Source organism: Blennius ocellaris, assembly GCF_963422515.1.
Source record: "Blennius ocellaris genome assembly, chromosome: 16".
NCBI lineage: Eukaryota > Metazoa > Chordata > Actinopteri > Blenniiformes > Blenniidae > Blennius > Blennius ocellaris.
The window spans coordinates 16,093,454-16,109,965 of NC_137665.1; the positions used below are offsets into that span (position 1 = coordinate 16,093,454).

General features: G+C 41.1%; 1 protein-coding gene across 1 annotated transcript in view; it reads left to right on the forward strand.

The window, feature by feature from the left end:
• asic2 (acid-sensing (proton-gated) ion channel 2) overlaps positions 1-16,512 on the forward strand; it is a gene marked incomplete at both ends in the record, with an annotated part of 432,576 nt that overhangs the window by 301,044 nt on the left and 115,020 nt on the right. The window lies entirely within an intron of this gene.

Here is a 16,512-nt window from a genome sequence, read left to right on the forward strand (position 1 = left end):
GCAAAAAGGCCGATAAACTAGTGCGTGCTTTAGTCCGCAGCTCGGAAGGCGGGTCTAATATTATCTTCAACAAATCAAAAGGTCACGATCACCCAATGTGACCGTCAAAACAGGAAAATAAAGTTTGAGCGAGGGGATCACACTTCCTCTTTTCAAAATAAATCATTTTCAAAATAAAAGTACACAAATGTAAAATACAACAAAACGAAGAGAAAATGACCCATGTTCTCTACTGGGTTACAAGTGCATTTAATATTTAACTTTTATTACCTGATCAACAAAGACTCCTATTATACATCATTGCAAGTGGACAAGTAGACCCCTACTATTCAATTCAATTCAACTTATTTATATAGCTCCACCTACAATGCAGTCATCCACATGAGCATGAAAAACTAACCTCTAATAGGGGGTAACATTTGCAGAACCAGACTCAGAGATGGTGGCTTTCTGCTATTCCAGTTGCAGTGAGAGGATAGAGGAGAGAAAACAATAGGATGGACTGACAGACAGATTGGGGGAGGGATAGAGACCCTGGTTCAGTTCAAGTAGAGGGTAGGGGATAGGGATTCACACCCCGACCGTGGTCCAAACCAATGGTACAGATGCAATAAAACCAATCACAGAAAACAAAAAAAGTCACATCAGATGACTTCTGTATTAAAATAAAAAAAACAGGTCCTCATATTTACCTGGTAAAAATGAAAGTCCTCCAAAATACAGATATCCATTCATTCATTCATAAGTAAATGTCATGTGTGAGAGAAGAAGAACAGCTGAGGACAAAACGCCGTCCATAAATCTGTTGCACACACACACACACACACACACACACACACACACACACACACACACACACACACACACACACACACACCAGGCAGACTGGCAGCAGTCACTGTGGATGGTGAGTTAGCGCACCATCCTTCCCATCTCGGGCGCCATCAATAACGACACACTGACAGGGGCCTTCGTATCTGAGTGTGTGTTCCTTGTTCAAAGCAGCAGTGCTTCTGACCCCTATTAGTTGTGTTGGAAAAACTGCAGGTCCACAGTTTTTGGCACCAGACAAAACATGTTAGTTTTTAAATGCCACCTGTATTTAAAAAAAAAAAAATGTCATCCCTGGCATTGTATTGCACCAAACAGAAAATCATTTTGCATTCTGATGAAATGGAAAGACAGGATTTTCCATTTGTCATTGTTGTCCTGTAAAATAAAAGCTTGGTAATGAGTTTATCCTCTCAGATTTTGATTGCCATTTGAGGCGCGCCTGATTATCATGTTGGCAAGCAGAGATAAAACTGCTTCTGTCTTCCTTCAACCAAGCAGTATATAAACTCATATATCAAGGCCAGCTATCCAAAACCTTCTGGTGAGTGGTTGTCATTGAAATCAAAGTAGGTAGTTTCCATTTGTTTCCCCAGCTTTGATGCACAGTGCTATCCTTTTGGCCACTTTTTCTATATTGTCTATATTACCACTGTTAGACATATGGCAAGGGATATTAGTTCAAATGAATTACTTAATAAAAAAAAAAAGAAAAGGCCCCAAACAAAGAAGAAGAAATAAGAATGAATTCATATGGTGCCAAAAAGCCCTCTTGTTTGAATTCAAATCTCAGCATTGTTGGAAACTTTGCATTAGCCCATCAATACAGATGCTTTATATTTTCTATTCACGTTTGCGTAGGTCACTTTGTATGCCTCGGCGAAGCGTTCAGCGGGGTGGATAGAATTCAACAATGTGAGGATTCGCTTTGTTTGCGAGGCCTGCGATGTGAGGGGAGTTGAGCGTGTGACCGTGTCACCGCAGCGGCTCAACCGGGCCCAATGACTTTCTCGCACTTAATCTGAACACTGTGCGGAGGCGGATCAAGCAAATCAAAAATTGTCCACTGTGCACACTTAAACAAACACTCTGCCGGTAATATCAGTGAATTCAAAAAGGCGGGAACTGTGAAGGACAAGCTCGCTGAAGCAATCGGTAAAATGCCGGGAAACTCTTAATGAGCCGTCGTTTCCTTTGACAATCCTCCTCACATTGAACATTTACCTGGTTGTCCATTCAGAGAAGTTTGATTCTTATATAGCCAGTTTGTTGGTTCCTTTTTAATGTAATCTCATTGATGGTCCGATCCTGCCTCATTTCTCTTCTTGTTTTACCTTAAATGGCTCATCAAGCTGTTTTTGCTAATCTCATTAGTCGCTGCTACAAGTCAGCAAAGACTCCTGGAGGCGTATTCATTATCACTGCATTTAAAGCAATGTCATTCACCCCAAGAAGGATGCAACTGCCACAATAAGCAGACCATTGTCAATTCACGCACATGTGCTTCAGAGTAAATAAACCCCAGAGAATTTCCTTTTTATGTGTTCTAATCTGTTTGCCTAAACACATGATTATCTTTGAATGAGTTGCGGTTCCCGTTTTAATAAGGGCTGTTTTGCTGTAGGCTTATGAGGTACAGAGGTAAATCTGAAGCACCAAGCAGTGCCTTGACAGAAGAAGAAGAAAATACTCTGATATGAAGTTGGATGTGAGAACCAGTACAGAGAAAATGGCCAGATTACACTGGGCGGGGATGCAAATGGGGCGGATAATTCCAGAGGTATGTCCTGCAACAGCAGGATTTCATGTGCTGAATCTAGTATCATGGTGGTTTAGCAGAAGGCTGACTAATCAATAAATCTATTAGCTTCATGCTGTAGTTTATGGTGGTCTGTTTTGCTCTTGGTTCTCCAATACCGTTGCGCTCGCAGCATCCCTGCAGCTGTTTTTTTTTTTTTGGGGAGGGGGGCGGGGGGATGGAGAGGCTTGCCAAAGGTCGGTAAAGCATTCTCAACATGTTCAGTCCGAGTAAATCAGAGCTTATCAAACCACGGCTAGCCGAGCTCTTTTCCATGGGGGCTGATACACATCTCGGCCCTACTCTTCAGAGCTCCTTGGAGGACTAGATAGCTGCACCAGCAATGACAAATTAAACTGCGCTCACAGTTGGAGAGTAGCAGCTACTCATACTCTGGGAAGACAGAGAGAAATCCCATCACTGCAGATAATGCTGCTCTGGTCTCTCGGAGCGTTCGGCTCGGGGAGATTTGTTCATCTCCTGAATTTTGCAAAACAACATTCCAGTTTAGGTGTTATTGTTACAATTTTTTGTGTGCGTGTGAGACGGCTGCGACTGTTAAAGGAGTCATATCACACAACTTTTCAACACTTTCACATGGTTCTTATTTTTTCCAAAAACATTGTATTGAAAGTTTTTTGCCCGAAATCCAGCTTATCCTTGATTTTCAGCCAGTTGAGCATTTGAGAGTTCAAGCCTCATTCAGAATGTGCTGATTTTCAGGGAGCTGGACTGGCTCCGCCCGTCATGCCCATCTTGGGAAGAGGAGGAAGTGCTTCCTCTCCTCATGCCATTTGCTATTGTTTACATTCTATCTGTCACTACATTATGGAGACACTCAGCTCAACCAAACCAATATGAACCAGAATGTGACCCAGAAGGAGAAGCTCCTGAAGAAGTTGTGACACTGCTGCAGCAGGAAGTTTCAGAATGTTAGTAAAACATATTGTGTTTCTGAATGTTCATCAGCTGCACTGAACATTTTCTTGACAAAGAAATGTGCTGTTTTAACAGCAAATAAATGACTATTCAGACCAGTCTGAGTGACTATGCACTTACCCTAACCCTAACTATGTGCATGCCAGACTAAGATCCGATAATTTAATGATCCTCTGCTAATGACCATAATTAGTAGCAGACAGGAGAATATCCTGAACCTCCATTTAATCATATAAATAAATAAAAATATCACCGCACAATTATCAAGCCCATACACAGAACTCAGACTCTATAAAACCTAGATTTGATCAACAGTCTCTATCAGCACAACTTTGCAGACATGAACAATACTTAACAATAAACATGATAAATGTAATAATGGAGAACTGGTCCACAAAACTGAAACTTTTTTTTTTTAACACCTTCAAAAAAAGTTGTGAGCATGGTGGTACATGATTCCAGCTGGCCGGAATGTTGTCTGGCTCCACTGGGGAGCGACATATAAAACTTTGGGAAGTCTTGTTGTAGATTCCCATCACAAATAAAAATGAATCCACTGGGTCTTCACAGGCTCAGAAGAAGGCAGTAAAAATCGACTCCTCTCCTTGATACAATTAATAACTGTGCAGCTCACTTCTCCTTAGCATTTAGCATTAGCATTTGTGATTTCATGTGCTTACTTCAGAGCACATACAACTTCCCCAGTTTATTTCACACTGAGAACTTAAAAGCTCGTACAAACACCGTAAGCAGCCTGCACAACACAAAATTAAATAAATGAAAGAAGCACTGAGACAAAATCACTTAATGCGTTAAAAAGGAAAACATTGGCCTGAAATTTCTAAAATGATTATTCATGCATCATCAAAGAATGCTAATGCCAGTTTGTGTCTGCTCCAGACTTAAATATGAGAAAAGTGAAACGAAACCAAGGTTTCTGACAGATAAAGCAAATTAAGAAACAAATAGTTTGTTCTAATGCCAATGTGCTGTTGTGGTTGACTGTTTGTTTCAATTCAGCTTCATTTCCATTTTTCATTTTTTTGGTTTGGACATGACCAAGCCTATATTTCTTAATTTCAAGAGTCATGTTTATACTGTCCATCTTCTTATGCAGTTCTTCATTTGTGATCTTGTTTTGGCCAATAGATATTATGAACGCAGCTGTTATGTTAGACATCCTCCTTTCTTTTGTTACTCTTCAGCACTCAGAGCCATACAGAAGAACAGCCTTAACATTGCCGTTATAAAATCTGATCTCAGGTTTGGGGCTGTATCGTTTGGACTTCCAGATGTCACAGAGTTGTACCTTGGACAGCAGTATTCTCCAGCTTACTCCCACAAAATCCATACACTTGTTATGGGTGTTCGGAAGCAGGCAATGTTGAATAGATTCTTTCACTGATAATAGCCATTGATTTTCATAAAGAACTTTTGATTTTTGGTGAAGGAGTACTTAAATGTTCATGTCATTGTAAAAACTAACAATGTGCATTCTGCAATCATTTCTTTTTATACTATAGAGTCCACAAGCTAATCCTTGTTTGCTTTGCTTGATAATCAAGAACACACCTAAAAAAACGAGAAGTCAATGTATGATCCATCCATCAATTATTTCTACTATCTGATTCAATTGAGGATCAGTGTGTGGAATCAGGTCGCCAGTCCATCACAGAGACAGACAATCACTCACATTCACATCTATTGGCATTTTAGGGTCAGCATCATGCAAAGTGTTGGACGGTGAAAGGAAACTAGAGTAGCCAGTAAAATCCAAATCAAAACAGAAAACTACACAGAAAGATCTGGACTCAAACCTATATGTTTCTAGGCAAGGCAAGAGTATAAGCCACTCAATGTCAAATGTACACAAATTATCCTGCAAACAACGGCCTTTGAGGCAATACAACGTCAGGGTCCCATATATACAGTACATGAGGATTTGCTTTTGTGTCGGCAAACCCTGATGATCTGGAAGAAGATGGAGTAATTGATCACAAAGTGTCTATCAGATGTTTGTTTTTCTTTGCTCATGATATGTGTAACATTATATACAGTGTTTAAAGTTAACAGGGGTAGTGATGGAGGCAGCAGTTGGTTTGCCTCATCTCGAGTGGGAAATTTTCCATCAGTCTTGTAACCTTTTGACAGAACTCCTCCACAATGACAAGCTGCCTTAGAAAATATATATTTTCAGAAAGGGTAATTAAATGAGCCACTCTCTCTTTTTGTTTTTATTCCAGGGAATTGATGTTTATCCCACTTCATTCAGTCAACTGGTGTACGTTTTCCTGAGCTTATGTTCAGCTGTACCTTGTAGTTTCATTGTTTGTGGATTTGCTTTTTTACTGTCAGCTCATGGGGAAAACTAAGACCTGCACCACCTGTTGAGTGTCTCGTTTTACTTTCCACAACAAGCCTGTAAACACAGTGCAGAGATTGACGGCGTTTTATACAAAGCCTGGTCAATCACCAGTGAGGCTGGAGGGCAGCTGGTGGAGTTTTAAGGACTGCCAAGTAATAACACAGGTCTCTCGTCTTCTTGTTTGTCACTGACCTTTTCTTCTGGTCGTCACGGTGAAATATGCAGCACCAACTCAAGCAAACTCATTAGCACAGGTGTCCCCGCACTAGCCATTCTCCTCGCCCCCAATCCAATTTCCCTACTTAGAACAGATGGCCTGTGTGTTTTGAAAAGCTCCAACTTCCACTATTTACATTAAAAACTGTTTTGTGTCTTAATGTGAGTGGTCATGCTGGGAGTCATTGAAATGCCACAAATCCGGACAACATCTATTCTACTGGCTGTCAGCAAAACAGAGGCCACAAGGAACAGTCACCTTAATCCCTGAAGTAATGTAGGCCTTGAATGCAGATGGAAAGATTATACATGGTTAGTATTCATAAGGTCACGCTGATGCATAAACAACAAGACTTGTAAAAGGTTAGTGTTGGAAAGAGAAAGCTAATGGATGTTGTTCTCTTCCATGAATGTCATTAGCCCAAGCAGAATCCAATCTTCAGTTTCCCCTTATGAGGGACACGCCTCATGATGAGCCTCATGTGTTCTCCGTTGGTGATGATTTCCTGGAAAAAAGGGGGGGGGAAAGCTGTTTGTTGAGTGCTTGTGCAACAGAGAATTGATAACAGAGTGGCTGGAGTGTTGAAGAGGCATTTATTTTGGGCTTGACTTTAAGTCTCACCATTCACTGCTCATCCTCATAGTTCACCGCTTTCACACATACACATTAAAGACTGAAGATACACACTTGGGCGCCCACGATTCATATCCATATTCACAAATCTGGACCTGCAGGCAAGAAAACCCCACCTGCAGCATTATTCCCGTTTATGTGTGTTTCAGTATGTGAATCCCCATGGCCTTAATACAACAAACAATCCTTAGTAGAGCACAAATAAAACAATAACACGAGAAAAAAAAGAACTTTGGTCTCAGAAGAACGAAAGAATCAAAACTTGAAAAAGGTTACATCTTTTTGCTGCTGAACTGTTGAATCAGATCACAACATTTAACTGAAGCACATGTTAATGGCACGTCAAGCAGAATCTTTTTCACCATAAGGTCTTTTTTGTTTTGTTTTTTTGATGCAAGACATTGAAGACACTCTGCTCTTTTTAAGTTTATTAACCTCCTTTCAATGGTGTAACTTTGAACCCCCAACTACCACACCCTGTACAATTACAAAATACAGTTCGATAAATGACATAACACACTATATATGAAATACAGTTTCTTTGCTATAGTCTGTCAGAATGAGTTAATTTTGTCTTTTTTTACACACTTCAGCACAATTTCAAACTTTCATTCACCAATTTTTCCACCTCAAAAGATGCCTTCCGCTCTAATTTTGTCCATTGCTTCATTGCAGCCATATTCTATGTAATTGTCTTGTTACGTGATTTTGTTTTGGAATCGATTCATCTCTCTCTTTCATCTCATATACTGCCATTTTTTTTCTAACCCACGACTTACCTTGTCAGCTTATTGCAGACACTTTTAAATAGAAGTTTTTTTGAAATTATTATTGTAAATAAATTGTCTTTTTAATGTAAATGTATACTTGTTTAAAACAGCAACAAGCACAACTTATGTGGACAAAATGCTAAAACATAACAAGAAATCTCTGTACCACAGACTCAAAACGTGTCTAGTGTTGGTTGTTTCGGTCAATAAGTAGATCAATGAACTGAACCACATTCTTGTTTGAGCCCAAGATGTTTGCAAGTGCTCGGAGCCGCGTTCAAAAATATTTTCTATTCAGGTTGCATGAGTACCAGACAGGAAAAATGACAGCTGTGCTGGCTGTGAAACTTGCAAAGTCATTTTCTCTGTGCTTTGCGGCGAGGCTAAAATAGGTCCCTGTGAAACACAACATCACCGTCTATGCAGCTTTAAGTCTGCTTGTTTGCGAGCAGCAACTTTCCTAACGGAACTGGCTTGCGTTTAAAATATTTCATCCTTTTTTTTCCCATCTGCCACCTACACTGTCAAATGCTATAATAACCTTAATTAATGAACTCATTAAGTGAGCGTAGAAAGATGACTGTCAGTCTCGAGAAAGGTGAAATTAAAATGTCTAATCATCCCATTGTGGAGCTTATTATCGTACACCTCAGATTTGTGATAGTGAAACTGGTCGTGTGGGGATTAAAATGCTGCTCAGTAACAATTCAACATAACATTACAAGTTGTAAGTCGATGTGAACACACTGTGTACAAGTCACAACGTGCATTTACTTTAATGATGATATAATGGTACATGGGCAGAGCGATTGATGTTACCCCCCTACATAATTTGATATGACTGAAGTCGGACAAGGTAAACAATGTTGAATGCAAAGATTATAGCGACGCTTGAGGATCTTCTGTACTTTTGTTTTTGAGTCAAACTCTTTATGACCGTGAGCTTTCAGGACAGCAAATGTTTGGATGACTGTTAATGGACCGTGCATCAGAAACAATATGCCATTTGTACAAACTGTTCTGTTACAGCCTGAGGAGAAGCACGTAGAGAACAGACGGAGCTGGCAGGGTCCGCAGGATTCATTCGGTGGATCAATCACCGGCAGGCATTGCGCTGACACCATTATTGGCTTCCCAGCATGCAATGCCACTCTGTATGGCTGTTTCCTAATCATGGAAGGGGGCATCAGTGGACCGATATAGCCACAAACAGTGTCACACATACACAAGGTGATGTTAGAGGGTGAAGGAAATAGCTGTAGCACCTCATGAAGTAAGTCTCTACTTCTTTTTCTGCTCATTTGGAGGATACTTTATGGCCTCATGTGAAAGCCATGTTACAAATGGATTACGACTGGGCATATGCAGGAAATTATATATTTTTTTCATTTTCTTACTCACTGGAAATTGGCCAAAAACGTAATTCCAGCTTGTTTAATCCCACACACTTAAGAAATCTGTCCACACACTGCATCTGAGCGTGTGACTTGCTGCTGTCTCCTGCGAGTGGAGAGATGTTCACATGACCACTCAGGACCATCCTAGCGGGCGGGTTTTCGACCTTCGAGGACCTGCTCCGTTGCTCTGCGCATTACAAGGTGTGCTCATGTGTGGGTTGAAAGCAGCTGACTTGCAGGTCAAACTGCAGCTCGACATCAGGAGACACGAGTTCTCCAACCCTGTGGCAAAGGAGCAGAAAAAAAACCCACCACAGTATCATGAATGTGAGAGATATTTGACACGCTGTGCAGCTCTCACCTGCCTGCGTCTTCCTTTTCAGTGTTCCGTGGTTTGCATTACTGGCATGCATTGCTATCTAACTTAATCACACTCATGGATCAAAATGACGGCGATCTCAACCTCCTCAACTGTGACCAGGAAAATGAAGCTGCCATTTGGTCCTTTTAAATATCAGATTCTTGATCACGAGGAGCGAGTATGTCGCCCAGGAAATATAACCGCTTGTTGAATTTTTATGCTTTTTAGTACTATCTGTCAAACAGATTGCTGTTCCTTTTCCACACTGCTAGTTTTTCTCCTTCGATCCCGAACAAGAATGGAAACTCAAGTGGAGAAAATACAGATTCTAGCCAGAACCTTTTCTCCTCATTTTGATTATTTTCGCCCGTGTGCCTTTCAGCAAGCACCGAACGCCCTGCTGCTTCAGTCCAGTTGCTGTGTGGCGAGCAGTTTCAGGCTACCCTTCTTCTTCAGCAACAAGGTGTGCATGAAACTTCTTCGAGGCCTGCAAACTGTCCGCTATGGATCAAAGAAACTTGCTTTCACTCAAGATGGAGATCGAAGGACCTCAGCAAAGGCAAATGTAAACACACTTGAAATGGCAAGTCGATGTTTCTTCCTCAGGTCTCAGCAGACCGTGTTTTGAAGCAGGTACCGACAGAGGGAATTAACTATTTTTTCACTAAGAAATGCTTCAAGGCTGGGCAGCTTTGAAAGAAACCCACTTCCACGACTTGAGCCAGCAGGTACTGTTCTGCTCACACGTACTGCACACACTGTTCCTCCTGTGCGTTTCCTCATTCTCCGTGTAGGCTTCATTTCTTGTTCTGGCTCAAGGATCTGCGATGCATTTGCTGCGACCTTTGCTGACCTGCCTGTATGTCAGCTGAATTGAACAAGATGCTACTGATGTCTGACGTGATTCATATTTCATACCTTCTCCTGACATGAGCAGTACACGATGCAATTCTCAGCCCATCGTCCAGATGTGCTGGAGCAGCCTTACAAATTAGCATGCGGTAAAGTACATATATCAACATATGTGCCTGTAATATTCTCACAGGCGCTGTATATTAATGTGGAGAATATTACTTCTGCTCGTGTCCATCTTGGGATTTCAGTAAACATTGAAAATTGCATCTTCTAAGTCTATCATGTTCTAATTGATCCTCAAAGGAGGGAGAGGTGGATGTGGGTTTGTAAAACAAAAGGAAAATGTAGACAACCAGGAAAAAGGTATTGACATCAAGAGACAAAGAGCACAGCGACTTCGCCAGGTTTAACCTGCGTGATATCAAAGCAAATAACCTGTGTGAGATCTTGAGGTTCTGTCAATAATTCAGCAGAGTGAACGTCTCGCTGAAGTTTGTGTCTCTCCATCCAACGTGGACGTGTTCATGAATAATGGAAACACAAGGAACAATTCACGGCAATTCATCCCGTCGACTTGACAAGCGCACTTAAATTCAGCTTTATTTTCTCGCCCATATGCTGTTGTATATATAAATATATAAACTCTTGAATAATTTCCATTGTTTATTTCACTGTGGGCGGTGCATCAAATATTTAATAGAATCCCCCCCCCCCCCCCCGCCCCGCCGAAATGTCAAATAGACCTAATTACTGAGAAAGTACATTGTGTTGTGCAACTTTGTGTGGTAACACATCCATCCACCATCCAGCCATCCATCCATCCACCTGTCCATTATTCCATCCATCCTTCACTGCTTTATCCAGGTCAGGTTAATAGCATGTTGGAGTCCAACACAAAGTAAAAGGTAGGAAACATCCTGGACACATTAATCATTAGGACTAAAAACATGTGCGTATGTATATATTTCAGGTTGATAGGTCAATATGAATACTACAGTATGTGAATAATTGCTATTCAAAAATCAATCTCAAAATCCAAACAATATGTATTTAACTCAGCTTCGAGGCTGAAGAAAATTAAAAACATAACTATTGCAGTAAAATAAACCACAATTGTTCAAATTTGTTTTTTTTTATAACTTTTCAAATTACTGTTGTTATTTCCACAGGCCTTCTTTTTCCCATCTGTCCTTCACAATCATCATTAATATAATCACAAAGTCTCTCGTTCTTCAATCTCTCCCTTGTTTTTATTGTCCAAACTATAGTTTTGAAGACAGAATGGAATTAATTAAATTACTAGCAAGGAACAATTAGCGACAATAAAACCAACAATAACAGACGATATCGTTTGATAGTCAAAAGTAAATGAAAAAAGTGAAGTATATAAAAAAGTTAAAATCGGATAATTTTGAAGTCACCAAAAGCACTGATAAAATTATCAAGTCTCTTAAGAACAATTTGCCTTTATTAGAAAAATTGAATCCAACGTATGTTACAGTTAACTAAATAAATATTGTGTTTTGACTAAAGCTCCTAATACAAAGTCGCTAATGTTTTCTTAGCCCTTTATAGTAATGATTCGATAGGCCTTCTTGAAGCTATCAAGACTTGACATTGGTAGATTAAAAAAGTTGGGAAAAGTGTTGAAATTGCTGTTTCAGGAATAATAATACAGGTATTAAAACAATGGCAAAGAATGTCCATCTGTGGTTGATGTTGAACACTAACCCAGCTGACATTGAGTGACATTTTCACAAAGAGACCCACACACCCATGCAAACACGCATGCTTTCACATCTACAGTCAATTTAAATTCATCATTGAATCCAACTAACATCATTGTGGGCGCACCTGTGGGAAATGTCAAAAACATTACAATCAAAAAAATGACAGTTTGCAAATGGATAGAAAATGAGCTCCCCCAGTTAGAACAAAGACACCCCACAGCGCTGCTGATTGTTGGAAGTTCAGAAGACACAACACTGTGCATGAGTGAACAAATCGACTCTGCCGCAGCTCCTTCACATGTAGGAGGAATTTGCAGGTTGCGACAATACCAACATGAAACCCCCCTCAACCCTCCCACAGCAGCATTATGATTTGCAAAGCCTGTCTCAGGGTCTGGGCAGTTTGCCATCATGGAAGGCAAAATGGATCGGCGAGTTTATCAAGGTATCCTACAGGATAACGTCACAGTGGCTCTTTGCCAGCTGAAGCTGAGGACAAGCTGTGTGACGCAGTGAGACAACGACCTGAAACAATCAAGTAAAGATGCTACAGAATGAGTTCAAACAAAGAACATCCACCTAATGTCATAACAAATGATATGATGTGGTTATTTTTGTATGTGTGCCCAGTAACTCTATCAAAACCACCAAGTGCTTTGCACATTCTCAAATGAAGACAACCTTGAAATACAAAACATAAGCAACAACATTTATAGTTACAAGTATGTGTGCATGCACAGCAAATATGAATAGATTTGACTTCCAGGGTCTGATAAAGATCAATATCAAACCGCAATACAAACACATAACACTTATAAGCCCACAGCAAAAATGGAATGAAATGAAAACAACACAAATGCAAAAGCTTTGAAACAAATGCAATAGTTGCCACACAATTGGAAAACCCGCAACACAAATGCAAAGCGGAAATACAATTGGAAAAGCTGCAACACAATATATGGAGACACAGGCATCCATTGTCAGCATGAATAAGTTGTTTAGATATTTATACACACGGACCAAATAAGTATAATTGTCAGTCACTCTAGTCAGTGTTTAATCTAAAAAAAAAAAAAAAAAGGAATAAGAAAACCAGTCCAAAAAGGCTAATTAGTGCACTGCAATTACAAAGCCTTTTCTTGTTTCCTCCTTACAAATATGAGTCCCCCCCACCCTCACTCAGGGACCTTCTGTGTGAAACTGCACAAGTCGACACCCCCTTCATTGGAGCATTGTTTTCTTTAAAGCTGCTGTAGCGAATGTGTAAAATCTGACACACGATGTTGTACGGTGATTGATGGAGATGCGTCAAGAATAGGATGCATGAGCAGAATGTCACACCAGCCCTGAGAAGCTCATCAGCATTATACTCCACATCCCCTTGGCACTGTGGGCACAGGTGGCAACAGCTCATTACTCAAAGCCCTATGGCCCGTCTTTCATGGGTAAAAGGAAATATGCCGTCCTATTAACACATCCCCTGCTGTGGTACGTCATATTTGTGTGTGTCAGGACTTGTGTGGGAGGCGACCAACAAAGAAACGGCAGAGAAAAATTCAAGAATTATCATCTCAGTTTTCTTGAGCTTCTCCTCAGTAGAGGGCGAAAATCTGCATCTCTTTGCATGGTAAGCAGCAAAACTAACACGGGAACATAAATCCGTCTCAACAACATAGCTATGTTTATGAGCAGGTTTTATGCCAACAGTTCAAATATAGTAAAGCACACCAAGGCAGGAAACCAAACAAAATGCACAGGTGAAAGCCAACAAAGAAGGAACAACAATGAAATCCTGACAGACTGACACAGATTGCGGTCAGACCTGCTGGATCAAGGTGTTTCTTCTCTCTCTCTCTCTTTTTTTTTTTGTAACATTACACTTTCTGTTGTGCCTTTGCAAACACATCCAAATGAAACAGTCAGGGACATCATTATTTTAGAAAGCATCCATGCAGGCAGAATGTCACAAGAGCTCACATCCCCTCAATACTTGTGCATTCCCCACAGTATTGAACCAAGATTAGCTCAGCAGACTGGTAACAGGTTCCCCAGGCTGAGGTGTGGTGGATCTGTGTTGTCTTGTGAAACAGTACAATCGTCATTTCACCTGACGAGAATTGGTGATATTATGATGTTTTCTGACTCGACTCGATGCCATTGTATAGTATAGTATTGTAAAGTGCTGTTATATAGTCTATATAGTGTCGTTTGAAACCAACCAGACCTCTTAAGTGCTCCGCATTTCTTCATCGCCCTTCTGCTGCAGCTGCAAACGGGTCCAAATCAAACATATCTAGTCATTTGCTCCCACTGCCACTGAATCCATTGCAAAGGTCGAGGATATATATTCAGTATCATTTTATTTCACTGAGGAAAAATGTTTGAACAGAGCAGATGTATAAATGAGCTCAAAATTCTCCATCGTCCTTTGAATCCAGAACATGTCGATCCAAAAGTCCCTGGTTCAAACCCGGGGTTTTGGTACCACGACAGAAACATGATCGAAAGTGAAAGGATTCGTGCCCCATTAAGGTTGTAACACCTTTCATGGCACCTCAGATTTTTATGCAGGTAAAGGCAGTTCTTATATGATTAGCGCCAGATGTTTTTCCAGCGTTGTTGTACTAAAAAAACGACTTGTCTTGGCTACAACACTATGTTCTTCCTCATTTGTTTTTAACTTTGAAATGTTTCAGCCACAACTACCTCAAGCTTAGGGGGTCTGTGAATTATTCTTGACTCAGCCATGCTTAGCAACCGTGACCTCCAGAAATACAGAAAGCATGCACAGCACAAGCAGAGCAGTTTATCTCTTTCTAAGCACACGACTTTAATAACAACCCTAATTAAAATAAATGTAAACACCACGCTGTGGTTCATGAGGCATGGCCGGTTGTTGCCCATTCATACAGCAGGGCAAACAGCAGCACTGGCATCCCGTTTTGTTCTGAATCCAACCTCGAGAATCTGTAATTTAATCAAAGTTTCTACCTTAATAAACACCTTTTGTCTATCAAAAGCAATGTGACCATTCACAAAAAAAAAAAATTACAACTTCAATGATGGCAGAATGAGTAACAGAAATACATCGTGGCGATTGCACGTGCCATAATCGCTCTAAATGGCTTAAGAGCTTCATTTCGTTAAATTTAGCCAACTTCAGAGCTGTGGGTGGTTTGAAAACTCCTGCTGTGATTAGCAATCACTGGCCAGCTTGTGTAGCATAAGGGGATTTCGGACCACTATACCGTGCCATCACTCAGCATTTCACGCTTTCGTCCTCGTCATCTCTTCACTCCCCCACCGCAGGGCGCTGTGATTTGCAGAGAGGACAGAGAGCTCTGACAGCAGTGGTAAGTGTCGGCCGAGTCGTCCTTCTGAAGGACAGGTGATTCTGGTCCCTGGGGAGAGAGGTGGAGGGGTGGAGGTGGGGGGAGAGGGTTGGAGTGGGGGGCGTTGGTCCCGTCCTCACTCTTGATGACAGCTTTATAAACGATTTAGCTAAATGCATCGAGAGACATAGAGGGCAGGTTGCCGGGGGCCTGAATCAGGCAGGCTTCACCGCCGCACCGGGACGAGGCAGCGTCCTCCAAGGACGGCCCAGAAGTGACTGGAGCCTCGACTGGCTTAACCCCCGCTCCATCAAAAAGTCTCTGTGTAATCATTGATGACCCAAGCAAGAAAATCGCCCATTTCCAAAGTCAAGCATCCGAGCGATGAGAACCGACCTGTGTCGCGTCACCGTCACTCCATCTCTGATGTTGCCGGCGGAGGTAAGCGGTGTCGTGGCGAGTTTATACACCTGCCACAGTGGCTCAGGTTGTTAGTGTACGAGGGCTCTCCCTTTTTGAGAGTGGCCACTTCTAACCCGACTCCCTCTCTACAAATATTACACTGCACCTGTGCCCTGTAAAGTAGTCATCAGCAACCACTAAACCGATGGCTCCAGGTTTGATTTGAACCAGTGCTGGAAGAGGTTGACTATTAATCATAAATATTACAACAGGTATATGTAATGCAACACTGGAGTCGTGTCTCCCAGAACACTTTTTTCTTCACATTTTGCTTCGTCCTTCATGATAAATTTCCCTGCTTGAAAAATGAGAAAGGCCAGCTGCATAAATTCTGAGCAGGAGCCACAAGAACACAGGACAATTACACATTGGCTTGATTTCACAGCTCCTTTAACAGATGACAGCTGAAAACCGGTCTGACACTCCATCTTTTAGCTGCAGCCATGATTGCATGTTATGCTGATTGTGCTTTTGCTGTTAGAGCTGATACCATTAAGAGCTGATACTGTTGGGCTGTAAGGGAATGAAGTAATTTACCCAAAGAGTGCTCATCTAATCATTTGGTTCAAATTATTTGACAAAGAAATGGAGAAAGGGTTTCATCAGCCAGTTATCCAAACCGTCTGTCTGGAATTCTTTACCTGTATCTTCTGAATGCTAAGAGAGAATGTATTCACATTTCAGACTCATGCTCAACCTCGCTCTAAGATGAAATGATTAGAATGATATATTCAAAGGTGAAAGAGATGATAAATCTGTTGAATCTCTTGAATCACAAACTGGCATTGTACCTCAGAGTTTAGTACTCAGCTTTCTTCTTTT